General features: G+C 43.3%; 1 non-coding gene across 1 annotated transcript; it reads right to left on the bottom strand.

The window, feature by feature from the left end:
* Positions 1-12674: 12674 nt before the first annotated feature.
* On the bottom strand, positions 12675-12793 carry LOC145396660 (5S ribosomal RNA). Its single transcript, XR_013896819.1, has one exon. It is a non-coding gene; the product is annotated as a 5S ribosomal RNA (ribosomal RNA).
* Positions 12794-15522: the final 2729 nt, after the last annotated feature.

Here is a 15522-nt window from a genome sequence, read left to right as displayed (position 1 = left end):
CGAGGTGGGATTTGAGGAGGTCGACGAAAAAGATGCGTGAGAGGTCCTGAACAGCTACACTGAGCAACTGTGTACAGAGGAGCTCACTGAACTAAGGGAATGGGTAGCGGAGGCACAGGAAGGTGGTGAGGACGGCAGTGGGGATGATCCCGTTCATGTTCTCAACATCAAGATAGCAAGTTCCTTGCAATGACGGACCAGACAATTTCTTACATCAGGGACAAAGGTCTGATCCCAGCAAGAGGTGAAGCAGCAATGTATGGCATCCTGCAACACTTCAGGCCGTATAGAGAGCTACCAACATCTAGAAAAAAAAAAACACAGCACAGGGTTACCATCATCACCACATTCTTCTCCCTTGCTGCCAGCACGGATGGCCAGGGCCATCAACGAGTGTGCAGACACAACATCCTGTCTCACCTGCTTCCATCATGTCTGTCTCGTTTTCACTGCGGCCTGGCATACTCATATGTTGCCCTGCCACCACACCGCCCCACTGCCCTGCTCCCACACCGCCACATTCCCACACTGCCACACATTCCTTCACCTGTCACCGCTACGATCTCCATTGCCCTCGCCGCATCGCTTTCCCTTGATCTCACCGCTTTGCTATCTCACCATGTCTCTTCACCTCCTCCTGAGAACCAGGAGTGATCTTCCAGGCCCTCCAGCTGTCCCCCAGCCTCAGAGGGGACTCCGATGACGGCTTAGTCCGACCTAGGGCATACGTCAGGTGGGTGGCAAAGTTTCTTTTTTTATTTGGGGGAGGGATGGGGGGATTTTAGGCTTCGTGATCATAAACCCCCTCCCTATCGCCACTGAACCCATGTTTAATCGACCTGTCTATACGATAAATCACTATCCGATGGAGTTTCACTTGATGTAACCTCATGGCATAGTGAGGCTTGACAGTACTCGTATAATGTTTGATACCTGATGCCAGGAATCGGTTATGCAACTCAGTTAATTTGGTAAAGTGTTTGTCTTTCTGTTTAGCTAATGATTAGCCTATAGGCTACATACTCTTATTTAGCTTACTGTTTTCCGTCATGTGTTATTTACTCCCCTCCCCCCAAAAAAATAGAAAATAATCATGTAGTCTATAGCAGGTGATTTATTTTTGTGTCACTGTATTTATTTAAACTTATCAGAGAAATTGATAAAAATGTGACAGACAAGACAGCATACAGTTAGCATAACACCATATTTTGTATGGCATATTTTGCACTATGTTAGCACAGAGCTAGCTTAGCATATTTTCACTCCTGGGCTATTGCAACACTGGCTACTCTCATTGACTTTATGGACTGAAGTAGTGGTGTATCTGACTTTTCGCCCTCCGTTTGTCCTTAACCCATTAGCGCCCATGGTTCCTGTGCGAGAGATTTTTTGGAAGGAGGCCAAGTGTACCGCCCTCCGCCTATCGGCTTACAGTCGCGAAGCTCATAGGTCCCTGCCCTGGGGTTCCCTTCCTTATTGAATTTTGAAAATGCCCAGTTCTGTCCGTTATAGAGGACACCGGGTGCAAATGGTTTAACCTAATCCCTCCTATCACTGATTGACATGTAGTTTAGTCGTGCTTTTTAGAGGATCCGGCAGATACAGAGAACAATGTTGTAGTTAACAAGCTGGGACAAAAGCTTCTGGCCCTTTGTTAATCGTGGCCACCTTCACAGAATACGGTGTCAGATAGTATACTGAAAAGTACATACCGATAGATGGACTGACGTTCAGATCCTTGTTCCGTGCCCATTTGACCACTCCACTTCGGTGGCGTCTTTGTTCATGCTACATCCAAACGATTTTATTCAACTGAGAAACATCTCTCACGGTGAAGAGGATAGTGAAGACTATAACTAACCCCTACAGTACGAAAAATATCTTGAGCAATATAAATAATACGATTTTTGGCTGAAAGAGTATTTTTAATGCCAGCTACTGTCTTACGATTTCAATTAGATAAAAGAAAAAGTCACCACAGGAAACAGGTTACATATTGCGTCCATTAATGTTTTCACTAAAACTTAAGAAGTATGATTAGTAACCAGTTAACACCACCGGATCTTACCCGAAGAGGTGCATTGAAAAATGGAGGATTCACATGTGCCCATTATTAACTTATTCCCCCTGGGGGTAGGGGGGTTTTCAAGAATACTCCCCCAGTATCCCTGCTTGTCGTAAAAGGCGACTAAAAGGGTTGGCGGAGGGTTAGTGCCCCTCCTCGGAAAACAACTAACTAAAAAAACAAACAAGAAGCCTCGGACAAGGACTGACCAAACGATGACGACCCAGGACTGGACAAAGGACTTGGTAATGAGTACATGGAATGTAAGAGGAGCGAATGATGAGGTGAAAGAGAGAGTGATTGTCCAGGTGCTTGAGGATGCGAAAGTGGATGTATGTGGAATAACTGAAACAAAATGGAGAGGAGAAAGTGTGAGAGAATGGGAGTATGGATGGGGTATATGTGCAGGAGTAGATGAGAATGAGAGGGCAAAGGAAGGAGTGTGTATAGTTGTGAGTAAAAGATGGAAGAAGAGCATAAGACAGTATGGATCAGTTGGGTCAAGGATTGTGTGGGTAAAGTTGAAAGTTGGAATATAAATGTGGGCGATTGTGTGTGTGTATGCGCCAACGCAAGATCGTGCTAGAAGAGTGAGAGAAGAGTTCTGGACAAATGTGGAAGTGTGCATGGAAAAGTTTGGAAGGAATGAGAGAGTGTTTTTGATTGGTGATATGAATGGTAAAGTTGGTAATGTGAAGGTGGATGGAATAGTTGTTGAGTGGGGTGTGCCTGCTGAGATAGATGAGAATGGGAGTGCTTTAGTGGACATTTGTGCTGGGAGGGGGTTGGTGATAGCCAATACCCTCTTCAGGCATAAAATGATCCACAGGTATACACGGCGAGTGATGAGAAGGGTGGGTGGTGAACTGAATGAAAGGAAGGCAATGATTGATTATGTGTGTGTGGATGAAAGGATGCGAAGATGTGTAAAGGATGCAAGAGTGTATAGAGGTTGGGGGAGTGGACTTTCTGACCACTACTTGGTGGTGGCCAGAATTAGGATGCAAGTAAGATGGAGGACTAGAAGAAGGGAAAGACGAGAGGAAGGAGTAGTTGCAAGGAGAGTGGAAAGGTTACAAGAGGATGAGAAAAAGGCAGAGTATAAGAGAGAAGTGGAGGAACGATTGGGCAAATATGAATTGGAGCAGATGGGAGACGTGGAAGGTATGTGCAAGATATTTACAGAAGAAATATGTGCAGCATGTGATGTGGTGTGTGGAAGGAAGAGAAGACGGAGGGGGGGTGCAAGGAACAGCATGGTGGACTGAAGAGGTGAAACAGGCTGTGGCACAAAAGAAGAAAGCATACAATGAATGGATGAGAAATAGGGGCGTGGAAGAAGTTGAGAGGCGGAAGAGAGAGTTATATGTGGAAAGGAAGAGAGAGGTGAAAAGATTAGTAAGAGAGAGTAAGAAGAGAGTGGATGAGGAATTTGGAAGGAATTTGAGTGTAAAGTGGAGGGACTGTAAGAAAATGTTCTGGAGAGAAGTGAAAAGAGTAAGACAGGGTGGAAGTGAAGTTAGCAGGGGAGTGAAAGATAAAAATGGTAGATTACTAGTGGAGAAGGGAGAAAAAGTGAGCAGATGGAGAGAACACTTTAAGGAATTGTTGAACGTAGAGGATGGTAGTAATGCGAGTATAAGTGGCTGGGGAATGGCTGGGAGAAGGAGGGAGGTGAGAAGACAGGAAGAAATCAGTAGGATAGAAGTTGTGGAAGCAATGAAGAAAGTTAAATCGGGGAAAGCCCCAGGAATTGATGGAGTGTGTGGTGAAATGCTGAAGCATGGGGGAGAGATAGTAGTAGAATGGATGTGGAAGATGTGCAGATTGGCCTGGGAGGAAGGTAGAGTCCCGGAGGATTGGAAGTCAGGTATAATTATTCCCTTGTACAAAGGAAAAGGGGAAAAAGAAGTGTGTGGTAATCATAGGGGCATTTGTCTTCTTAGTATAATAGGAAAAGTGTATGGTAGGATACTTATAGACAGAGTTAGAGAAAGAACAGAGAAATTAGTTGGAGAAGAACAGGGAGGCTTTAGGAATGGAAGAGGTTGTGTAGATCAGATATTCATTCTTAGATCTTTAGTGGCAAAGTTTCTAGAGAAGGGAAAGAAGTTGTATGCGGCTTTCATGGATTTGGAGAAAGCATATGACAGGGTGGATAGACAAGGATTGTGGAAAGTGTTAAGAATATATGGAGTAGACGGGAAGTTGTTGAATGCTGTGAAGAGTATGTACGATGGTGCGAAGGCTGCAGTGCGTGTGGATGGTGAACTAAGTGAATTTTTCTCTTTGAAAGTTGGTCGATGGTGCGAAGGCTGCAGTGCGTGTGGATGGTGAACTAAGTGAATTTTTCTCTTTGAAAGTTGGTTTGAAACAGGGATGTGTCATGTCTCCATGGTTGTTCAATCTGTACATGGATGGGGTAATAAAAGAGGTAGGGTAGTGGATGTTGGAGTGGCCCTGGTGAGAGAGGATAGTGTTTGGAAACTCCCTGTACTGTTGTTTGCAGATGATACTGTGTTGTTGAGTGAAGACGAAGGGGAGCTGCAAGGCTTGGTGGATGAGTTTGAGAGAGTGTGTAAGAAACGGAACCTAAAGGTGAATGTAGGGAAGAGTAAAGTGATGGTCTTTGAGAGAGGTGAAGTTAGTGAATGTACAGCGAGGTTGGATGGTGAGGAATTGGAAAATGTGAGTACGTTTAAGTATTTGGGTAGTGTGATGAGTAAGGATGGAGGTTTGGAGGGTGAAGTGCTTGAAAGGGTACAGCAGGGAAGAAAGGTTGCTGGTTCCTTGAAAGCAGTGATAAGAAACAGGGAAGTGAGCATGGAAGTGAAAAAGTTACTACATGACAGTATTGTGATACCAACTCTAACGTACGGAAGTGAAGTTTGGACATTGTTGGAAGGACACAAGTCAAGAGTGAGAGCAGTGGAAATGAGTTATTTAAGAGGAGCCTGTGGAGTCACGTGGAGAGACAGGCTGACGAATGAGGATATAAAGGAACGTTGTGGTGTGGATGTGGATGTGATAGGAAGCGTTATGAGGAATACACTGAGGTGGTTTGGCCATGTGGAGAGGATGGAGGGTGAAAGACTGACGAAGAGAGTGTATATGAGTGAGGTGGAGGGGGAGAGAGGGAGGGGGAGGCCGAGGATGAGATGGAGGGATGGGGTGAAGAGGTATATGAGAGAGGGGGGTGTGAGTTGGGAGCAGGGCAGTGAAATGGCGGGGGACAGGGCGACTTGGAGGCGATTTGTTTGTGGCCACCACAAACGGGATTGAGGCGTCTGGCAATAGATAGACGAGCAGGTGATCTCGTAGCATCATAAGATAATACATAAAAGAATATTGTAAAGGCAGTTGTGGCGTTCATACGTTCCATTCGTTTCATTCATAAGGCTCCAAGATTCATCACCCTTGGTCACCTAAAGGTAGTTCTCCATGCATTTTGATCTCTAGAAGCCCCTCTGTTTAGTTATTTTTCCTTGAGGTCACACTCTGACCTCGTACCAAGTCTTTTTCGGTCTACCTCTCGCATCTCCACCTTCAGCTTTCATACGTCTCACCCTCCGCACCCATTTGTCATCCTTCATCCTCTCTATATGCCCAAACCATCTCAGTCTGCTCCGTCTCATCACTTCACTAATACATTCAAATCCCATCCTTCCTCACAGTCATTCGCAGCCATAACCCTTCCCCAGGCCTGTCACTGAATGACACACTTCACTGCCCGAGTCTTACTACTGTGCAGCATTAAACCCCTAACACATGCTGCCAACAAGGACCTCTTGGCACAGAAGGAGAGCCCTCTCCATGTCAGGAGAATTAACAACTCTCTAAACTTCTTCTATCCACTCCTTACCCATGCTACCGAGCTAGTTCCAGCCGCACTTTCAGTACATATCATGTTCTCCAAATGACAAAATTCCTCCACACATTCAAGAGACTCTGCAGCAAGACTGAGCCTTTCTCCCCTCATTGTTTCTGTATGCTCTCCTTTACATTCAACACACTCAAAATCAGTATCATTTTGCAACCTGCCTTTAATACCACAACACATCTTATGCACATAGTTATCTCAAACACTGTACAAAATGGAGTTAATCATCCCTTTAATCTGATAATGTATTATATATCTTTGCTATCTCCTGACGATTTTATTCACCAGAGGAATGAAACCTTATGTTGTAGGTTGCTAAAAAGAGCCTCCTATAACCCCCTGAATATGACAGATCTTTATCATAAGCTGAATGATATCAACCCCTTGAATACGAGAGATCTTTGTCATAAACTGAATATTATCGGCGGGTGGTAGCAAGAATAAAATTAAACAATCGTTCTCGTTGTGATCGAGTAAAAAAAAAAAAAAAAGGTGAGGCAGTTTCATGCGTTCACCATTCATTTCAGGTCGAGTACATTTTCAAGGCATCCAAAGGGACAATTTACAGTGGGGGGTTTATATTCTTTTCATTAGTCCTTTGACTGTGAGAAGTGCCACCAAAGCTTGATGAAATAGTCTGTGCAGCAAGAATAAAGTAAGATCATCGTCGGGAAGAGATTAAAGATATAATGAGAAGGGGAATGGCCGTTTGAGGCGTTCACTAATTCCATCACTAGAGAGACGTCGTTCTTACATGTGTTATTGTATTGTGTTCCCAGATGATGTCTTTTAGGTTAGAAAAGGCTTTTGGAACTAGATGATGGATGCGAAATAGTCTCCATGTACCCCATCAGTCTCAGTTGCTCTCCTAAACTTAGTAGACTTGTCTGATCATAGGAAAATATATAATATATCATACGGGGAAAGAAAAAAGAATGGAGAGGCATTCACATTCATTAAGCCCCTGTGTCCAGTTACGCCGTCATCTTGTTCTTGCTGCCCCAGTACATTTTCTTAATTCTTGGCATGGAAGAGAATTTCGAAACATATGGACCAGACATGACCTTCATTAACCCATTCATTATGAGAAATTCCATTCAAGTTATAGAAAAAAATCTTCAGATGGTGGCAAGAAAAAAACAAGAAGGACATCCTGCAGGACATTTAATCTGAGTAAAAGCCCCATATCCCGTCAGCTAGGGTGATGGCCATATGTAGTCAGATTGAAGGGAAAATCTGACCGTTAACCATAGAGCCTCATTCCAAACTCATAACTAACTAGAATGCACTCAGAGAGCGCATACCTCAGCTAGTGTCACTGCCATTAAAAAGGATCCGGATCTGGATCCGTGGAGATATTGTGAGGAATACATAGGACCCGGTTCCGCCCCAGAATTTAATCAATTGTTCTTTGACCCATGGCTCACCCCTTCACATTTTTTTTAAAATTCATTGAGAACTTTTGGAGATATTGTGCGGGATAATCCAGATCTGGATCCGCCCCCAAATTTAAGCAATTCTTTCTTAGCTCATGACCCAGCTTTCCACAAGATTTCATTGAAATTCATTGAGAACTTTTGGAGGTATTTTGCGGGATACTCCTGATCCGGATCCACCCCAAAATATAATCATTTTGTTCTTGGCCCATGGCCCACCCCTCCACAAAATTTCATTGAAATTCATGGAGAAGTTTTGGAGATATCGTTTGAACAAACAAACAGACAAACTTAGGGCAATATTTAATCAACTCCAACTTCGTTGCGAATGTATATAACGACGACTAGAGAGAGCAGCTCGGTGCCTGCTGGTGAAAACAAACCGACCATATTAGTAAAGAGAAACAGAATTTATAACAAGGTCAAAAGTAGTCGCAGAGCACAGCGACACAAGAAATTATACTTTGATCCGTGCCCTTGAGTTTTAATTAAAATGTAGCAAAATCGCATCACCTCTTACCTGGACTCACAGAGTAAGTGCCAAGTTTGATGCAGATCGGATCAGGATTTCATAAGTTAACGTGACGCTCACAACATTGATCTTCACCTGTGACCTTGTGCTTTGATTTAGCTGACCGAATTCTGATCACTTCCCAGATCCACATCTCAGGTCAATTCATTTGGTTCCTTGATAATGTCTTCCACCATACAAAGCTTTCCACCATTATTTTTTACAGGGGTCAGCCCCCTCACCAAATCAAAAATTCTCAGAAGTAGTGAAAAAGCGATAGGCATGTCCTTGATATCTTAGAGCAAATTGTACAATGGACTCTCATCCCCAGTGTGATATTTAGGAATCATGATCTCCCCCGGTGATCTTTGGGGGGGGGGGTCAACTCCCTCCAGAAAAAAAAAAAAAAAAAACTATTAGAAATAGGAGAAATATTTGAGTAAAACTTCCCGGGTGAAATAGTCTTGGTTACTCAAGGTCTTCCACCATATACAATTTTCCAACCATTATTTTTAGGAAGGTCAGCACGACCCCTCATCGAATTTAGCATTCTCAAAAATAGTGAAAGGAGGGCAGATATGGCTTTGATATCTTAGTACAGTACATGTTGTGCAGTGAGTTGTCGTCAATTATGTGACATTGGGGAGACTGAACCCCCTCCCCCACCCAGTGATTCTTGAGGGGATTTTGAGCAGGGGGATTTTCAGGATATTGGCACACATATCACAGGATTGGGTATGAAGTTTCCATATTTTCTCTGAATGCACTGGAAGAAACTTCACATCAACATCATCATCATTATTATTATTATTATTATTATTATTATTATTATTATTATTATTTATTATTATTATTATTATTATTATTATTATTATTATTATTATTAATATTATTATTATTATTACTATTACTATTGTTGTTGTTGTTATCTCAGACGATATATAGACGATTTGATTTAGCTTAAGAGACCCCCAAGTAGTGGAGGCTGTATGCAACCCTTCCAGACCGAAGAACTTCCCTTGACTTGAATGAAAAAATCTGAAGGCATCAAGAATAGTATGAAGAAAAAAAATTGTTTTAAGGAGTGGAAAAAATAATAAGGAACAACTCGACGCAGTCATTAAGGAAGCTCCGAGAATCCGCTTGTTTATCCAACCACCCCTTGACCTCCTCCTGATGGCTTCACTCTTCTCTCTGACTCCTCGGGTGGGTGGAGCGAGATTAATGAAGCCAGGGAGGAGGAAGAGAGAAAGAGAGAGGCTTCAGGAGGAGTGGAAGAAAAGAAGGAGAGATTTAATTAGGAGTGGGGGGGGGGAGGATGACATTTCGGTGAAAGAGGAATATTTCAGTAAACGTGGAGGAAGAGATGAATGTGTCAGTAAAGGAAGGAGGCTTTAGTCAGGGTAAATTTAAAAAGGTAAACATAAAAGAGAAGTAATCTTCAAGAAATATGGGGAGAAAAGGAAACGAAAGGAGTCCGCATCTTTTACCGGCTGCCCACCGACCTCTCTTTGCTGACTTCACTCGTCTCTCAGGATCTCAGGTGGATGGAGCAAAGATTAATGAATGTAGGTGGAATAAAAGAGAGGTTTGAGGAAGAGAGGGAGGCTTCAGTTACTTACAGAAATGGAGAAAGCTCAGTAATAATGAAGGAAGAGAGGGATTGGGGAAAGAGATGGAGACTTCAGTGAGAGTAGAGGAATGAAGAACGATATCAATAATGTAGGTGTCACTAACGACGATGTAATGGTTGTATCCCTGGATATTGGGTGAAAAAAGCCACAGACACAAAAGCCTAAGTTGAGATGAGCATCGCGGCTAAGCATCTCATGGTGTCGTCCTCTACCATTTGCTTTACCTTTACTAAGGATGGAGGAGGAGAGGGAAGCTGTCGTAACAGTTTAGAATGAGGGGTAAGCTTTAGGAAATTATGAAACTGAACAAGAAGCGGTGCCAAGGCACAGTAAACCGTCCCCGGCAGTCATTTTAGTGCTGACATATAAACAAACAGGATATCTAGTCAAAGACGTCACATATCAGATTTGGAGTAAATCGGGTGAAAATTGACAATATTTTGCCCATTTGAAATTTTAGGCCCAACCCACCTGACACTGACTCCCCCAACGCATACTGGGGTGTAACCCCCCTGATGTGGTGAGGCATGTTATAGGATGCAGATTTGAAAGATTCACCTTTAGGTTCTGGTTTCATGTAGATATGACGAATTTGAAAGGAGTTATGGCGAAAAAACTATTTATTTATTTATACATTTACATTTTTTGGGTCTACAGCCTGGGCCTTGGCCCAATTTGGCCCAAAGTTTAATCAGGTGATCAGAAGGTCGTAACCCACTATCCCTGTAATTTTAGTCAAAATCGCACCAGTAGTTTTCGCGTAAAGTTGTTAAAAGACAGACAGACAGACAAGCCGAGTGAAAACAATACTCGTCCCCGAGCCCCTCATGGGCGGTGACGGTAATAAAGCTGAGGGAATTAGTTTATCCCGCCACTCCTCTACCTCTGTAGATTTAATTCGTCTCACTCCATACTGGGTGGAAGAGAGAGTAGCGCAGCGAAGGATAGACTTCAGTTTCAGTGAAGGGAGTGAGAAAGAGGTTTTAGCAACAACTGAGGAAGACGGGAAGACCTCAGAAAGTTGAGGAAAATACATGCTTTAGTAAGAATAGAGAAAGAGAGAACGCTTCAGTACGGGTAGAGGATGGAGGGATCTATCAGGAAAGGGTGAGGATGTCAAAGATAGACTTGGGGAAAAAAAAAAAAAAGGAATGGAGACCTTAGAAGTATAGCGTAATGTAAGTGAAGATGGTGAAAAAAAAAAAATGTAGGAGGAGTAGTGGAAGAGACAGAAAGGTTTCCCTAAAAGTAGAGGAAGAGATGGAGAGGCTTCCTTAACAGTGGAAAAAAATTCAGCGATATTTCTTGAACTTAAAATCACCGAAACGAAGTGCAGGTTTTAGCAATGGTGGAGAGGCCATATTACAGACATCAGTAATGGTGTGAGAAGTGGATGAAGCTTCCTGATCCTGAACTTACTGAACCGAGGGGAACTCTTTAGTAAGGATGGAGGAAGCAAGGAGCATGTCTCAGTAAGGCTGGGGGGAAACTGAGGGAGACTTCAGTAAGGATGGAGGGAGCGAGAAGCAGACTTCAGTAAGGGTTAGGGGAACGAGGAGCAGCTTCTGTAAGACTGGAGAGAGCGAAGAAAAGGCTTCAGTAAGGGCTGGGGGTGGGGGGAGGAATGGACTCTATTTTCATATCAAAACTTAACTTCCATTCAGTAAGATTGAAAGGGGAGATAAGGAGGCTTTAGTACGGGTGGAGGGAACGTGGGGGGTGGCTTCAGTAAAGATGGAGAGAATGAAGTAGGTTTCAATAAAGTAGGAAGATGCAAAGTGGAAGGAATCAGCTTAACCTACCGAAGCATAGGGCACGCATCATTAAAGGTGGAAAAAAGAGAGGTAAGCGTCAGTGAAAGTGAAAGAAGCTTGAGACAGAATTCAGTAAAGAATATATACAGACTACATTAAAGGTGGAGGAAGTAAGACAGATCGATTTCAGTAAAGGTATGGATAAGAGAAGTAGGTTTCAGTAAAGATGAAAGAAGCAAGAGAGAGATTTCAGTGCAGGTGGAGAAGGAGAGAGGCAGGCTTCAGTAAAGACGGAAGGGGCGAGAGGAAGGTTTCAGTAAATGTGGAGGAAGAGAAAGGCAGGTTTCAGTAAAGGAGAGACTGAATTCAGTAAAGGTGGAAGCAGAGAGAAACAGGCTTCAGTAATGGAAGAAGAAACGAGAGAGATATTTCAGTAAAGTAGTGGAAGAGAGGCAGGCTTCAGTGTAGGTAGAAGGGAGAGAGAGAGAGAGAGAGAGAGAGAGAGAGAGAGAGAGAGAGAGAGAGAGAGAGAGAGAGAGAGAGAGAGAGAGAGAGAGTTCAGTAAATGTGAAGGAAGAGAGAGGCAGGTTTCAATAAAGGAGAATCAGATTTCAGTAAACGTGTAGACAGAGACAGGCAGGCTTGAGCAAAGATGGTAGAAGCGAGAGCGAGGTTCCAATAAAAGTGGAGGAAGAAAGAGGAAGATTTCAGTAAAGGCAGAAGTGCGGGTCACTGAGTCAAGAAGGTGCAGTGACCCGTATCAAATGTGTGGGTGTTCCCTGCTCCACGGACGCTGCCTGCATGAGGGTGCAAGTTCTGCTCTGAGGAACACAACGTTAATTACCGCAGTAGAGAGAGGGAGAAGGATGGGGTGGCTGATTTCCCGTTCAGCGTACCAGTTTTGCACATTTTCTCATCTAGGTTATGTTAATTTTATTTAGTATCAGGTTAGGTTAGTTTGTTTGTCATTTAAGTTAATGTGTTAGTTTAGGTTAGATTTGTTTTGTTAATATCATGTTAGGATATTTTGTTAGTTTAGATTGTTTTGTTTTGTTGGTATCAGGTTAAGTTGATTTGTTAACGTAGTCAGTTAGGTTAATGTATTAGGTTAGGTTTGCTGTGCTACAGGTTAGGTTAGTTTGTTATTCACTTTGGCCAGTATGTTAATTTAGGTTTGGTTCGGATAGGTTTAGGCAAGTTAGAGTACAAAAGATAGATAAAAAAAAAAATGTGATCTACCTGGAGAAATCAGACTTAGCACGTAAGGGAAAAATATATTCATTCATTCATTGCCAGACGCCATGTATCCCAAACGGGGTGGCCAAGGGCTTAGAGTTAATTGTTTTACAGGGAGGGGCACTAATCCTCCACCAACCCCACTTGACACATAGGGATGCCAACAGCATCTGGTGTTCCCAGGCGGTCACCCATCCAAGTACTAACCAGACCCAACGTTGCTTAACTTCGCTGATCGGATAGGAAGCGGTGTACTCAACGTGGTATGGTCGTTTACAGAACGGAAATCTGCGAACGGGTAATCTCCGGGCTTCATTAACCGATTAAACCAGTGGGATGTTTTGTTCCTTTCATTCTTGCCATCTCTTGAAATTAAGTTCAGGATAGATTTCATAGTCTGGAGGGATTAGATACAGCTATCTTTAACCCTTTGGCGTTGGATTGCATATTATTATTTTGTCTGCGGCCACCCTTTGCGGGATTAGGGCGTCGGGCTATAGATAGATTATTATTATTATTATTATTATTATTATTATTAGAGGACTTTTGGACTGGAAAATGCTATACGCTCCAGTCCAAAAGTCCTCTACCCAGGAGTAATGCCTTAGCCCTTCAAGGATACAAGGCGTAAAACCAAATTATTTATTATTTTATTTTATTATTATTATTATCATTATTATTATTATTATTTATTATTATTATTACTAAAAAACTAAAAACTAAAAAACAGAGGAGGGGGTCCCTAGTCCCCTCACCCCGCCCCTTTTAGTCGCCTTTTACGACACGCAGGGAATACGGTGGCAGTATTCTTCCTAACACAACCTGGCCGCAGAGTAGTAGTACCACCCCACAATGCGGCCAGGTTGTGTCCCCCCCGCCACAGGGGGGGATGGAAGAATAGATGGAAGAATGGATGGAAGAATAGATGCAGAAGTGAAGTTTAGAATAAATGAAGTAGGAAAGGTGCTGGGAGGAATGAAAAAAGTATTTAAATGTCGTTCGCTTAGAATGGATGTAAAGAGAAGGCTGTATGAGGGTGTTGTGGTACCGACTGCATTATATGGGGCTGAAACATGGAATATGGGTGTAGCAGAGAGGAAAAGTTTGAATGTAATGGAGATGAGGAGTCTGAGGAGTATGTGTGGAGTGACGCGTATGGATCGGGTGCGAAATGATGAAGTGCGAAGGAGAACTGGAGTTGTTCGGGAGATGGCTGGTAGAGTTGAGCAGAGGGTGTTGCGATGGTTTGGGCATATGGAGAGAATGGATAATGAGCGATTGGTGAAAAAGATAACTAGATCTGATGTGAGAGGTGTAAGGCTGAGAGGAAGACCACGAATAGGATGGATGGACAGTGTGAAGAGAAAGTTGGATGCGAGAGGGATGTCTGTTGAGCAAGGAAGAGTGGCTGTGCGTGACAGAAATAAATGGAGAGAAATTGTGAATAAATAAGTGATGACGCAGCCCTGAGGGGATATTCTCCCGCATTTGGTCTGATCAGCTAGTCAGGTCAGGTGCGGGTAAGGGGATGGGTCTGTTATGATGTGGCAGGGGTAAACCAGCTCTGCTGTCGGGCCCTGCTGCGGATGTCACTGATTGCATTGCGCAGTTGACCCTTGTGCGGTGTGGTGCGGTGAGGATCTGTCCGTTCTCCCCTTTGGGGCTAAGATGTGAATGAATGTGTTTGAATGGATGAGTAAATGGAGAGTGTGTCGTCCTGTCTCGGCTACCTCCCTTTCCTTGGGGGAAGCAGCCTAGGTATATAGATAGATAGATAGATTATTATTATTATTATTATTATTATTATTATTATTATTATCCCCACCATTATTCCATATGGTGGGGACATAGGAATCACCCCAGTCCGTCCGTTGTTCCGTCTTTCCGTTCAGGCCTGTATCTCGGAAACTACCAGGTGAATCGCCTTCATATCACACAGGAAGATAGGGTATGTGTCGTAGTTGATGCCCGTATATGTAAAATTGCCAGATTGTCTGCACTTTACGAGCTATGATCATATAAGGAAAAATCTTTCTTGATAAGTCGGTTGTGTCTACTGGAGATTTCAGCCCGACCTAACCAAGGAATCTGAAGATGAAACTTGGCAATCCGATTCCTGAGAGTTTATTATTATTGTTATTTTCTCCATTAGTGTATGAGTCGTAGTTTATGCCCCTGTACATGAAATTGCCATACATATTAGGCGTCCATCCATCAATCATCCAGTCCTACGTTGCCCCATGAGGAGCATAGGAGCCCAGGACTAGGCATTTAAGATGAGTGACCAGCCTCACTCATCCCTGAGTGTTATTACGTGAGGAGTAACCCCAAACGCTGCTTGGATATAAACCTTCACTGGCTTAATCCGATTGGAGCGCCATTATTACCCACTAAACCACCAGGCACCATAATTTGGGTATATGGTTACCACCCAGCGTGGTGAATGGTTTCCTGGTGTACAGGCAACCATTCAGATGTCCGTTGTTCCGTCTTTCCGTTCAGGCCTGTATCTCGGAAACTACCAGGTGAATCGCCTTCATATCACACAGGAAGATAGGGTATGTGTCGTAGTTGATGCCCGTATATGTAAAATTGCCAGATTGTCTGCACTTTACGAGCTATGATCATATAAGGAAAAATCTTTCTTGGTAAGTCGGTTGTGTCTGCTGGAGATTTCAGCCCGACCTAACTAAGGAATCTGAAGATGAAACTTGGCAAACCGATTCCTGAGAGTTTATTATTATTGTTATTTTCTCCATTAGTGTATGAGTCGTAGTTTATGCCCCTGTACATGAAATTGCCATACATATTAGGCGTCCATCCATCAATCATCCAACCCTACGTTGCCCCATGAGGAGCGTAGGAGTCCAGGACTAGGCATTTAAGATGAGTGACCAGCCTCACTCATCCCTGAGTGGCATTACGTGAGGAGTAACCCCAAACGCCGCTTGGATATAAACCTTCACTGGCTTAATCCGATTGGAGCGCCATTATTACCCACTAAAC

This window comes from Coenobita brevimanus, chromosome 38, assembly GCF_032717465.1.
Source record: "Coenobita brevimanus isolate Jiangsu-jjx chromosome 38, ASM3271746v2, whole genome shotgun sequence".
NCBI classification, from domain to species: domain Eukaryota; kingdom Metazoa; phylum Arthropoda; class Malacostraca; order Decapoda; family Coenobitidae; genus Coenobita; species Coenobita brevimanus.
Note: the sequence above shows the minus strand (reverse complement) of the source record. Positions and strands in the feature narration are given on the sequence as shown.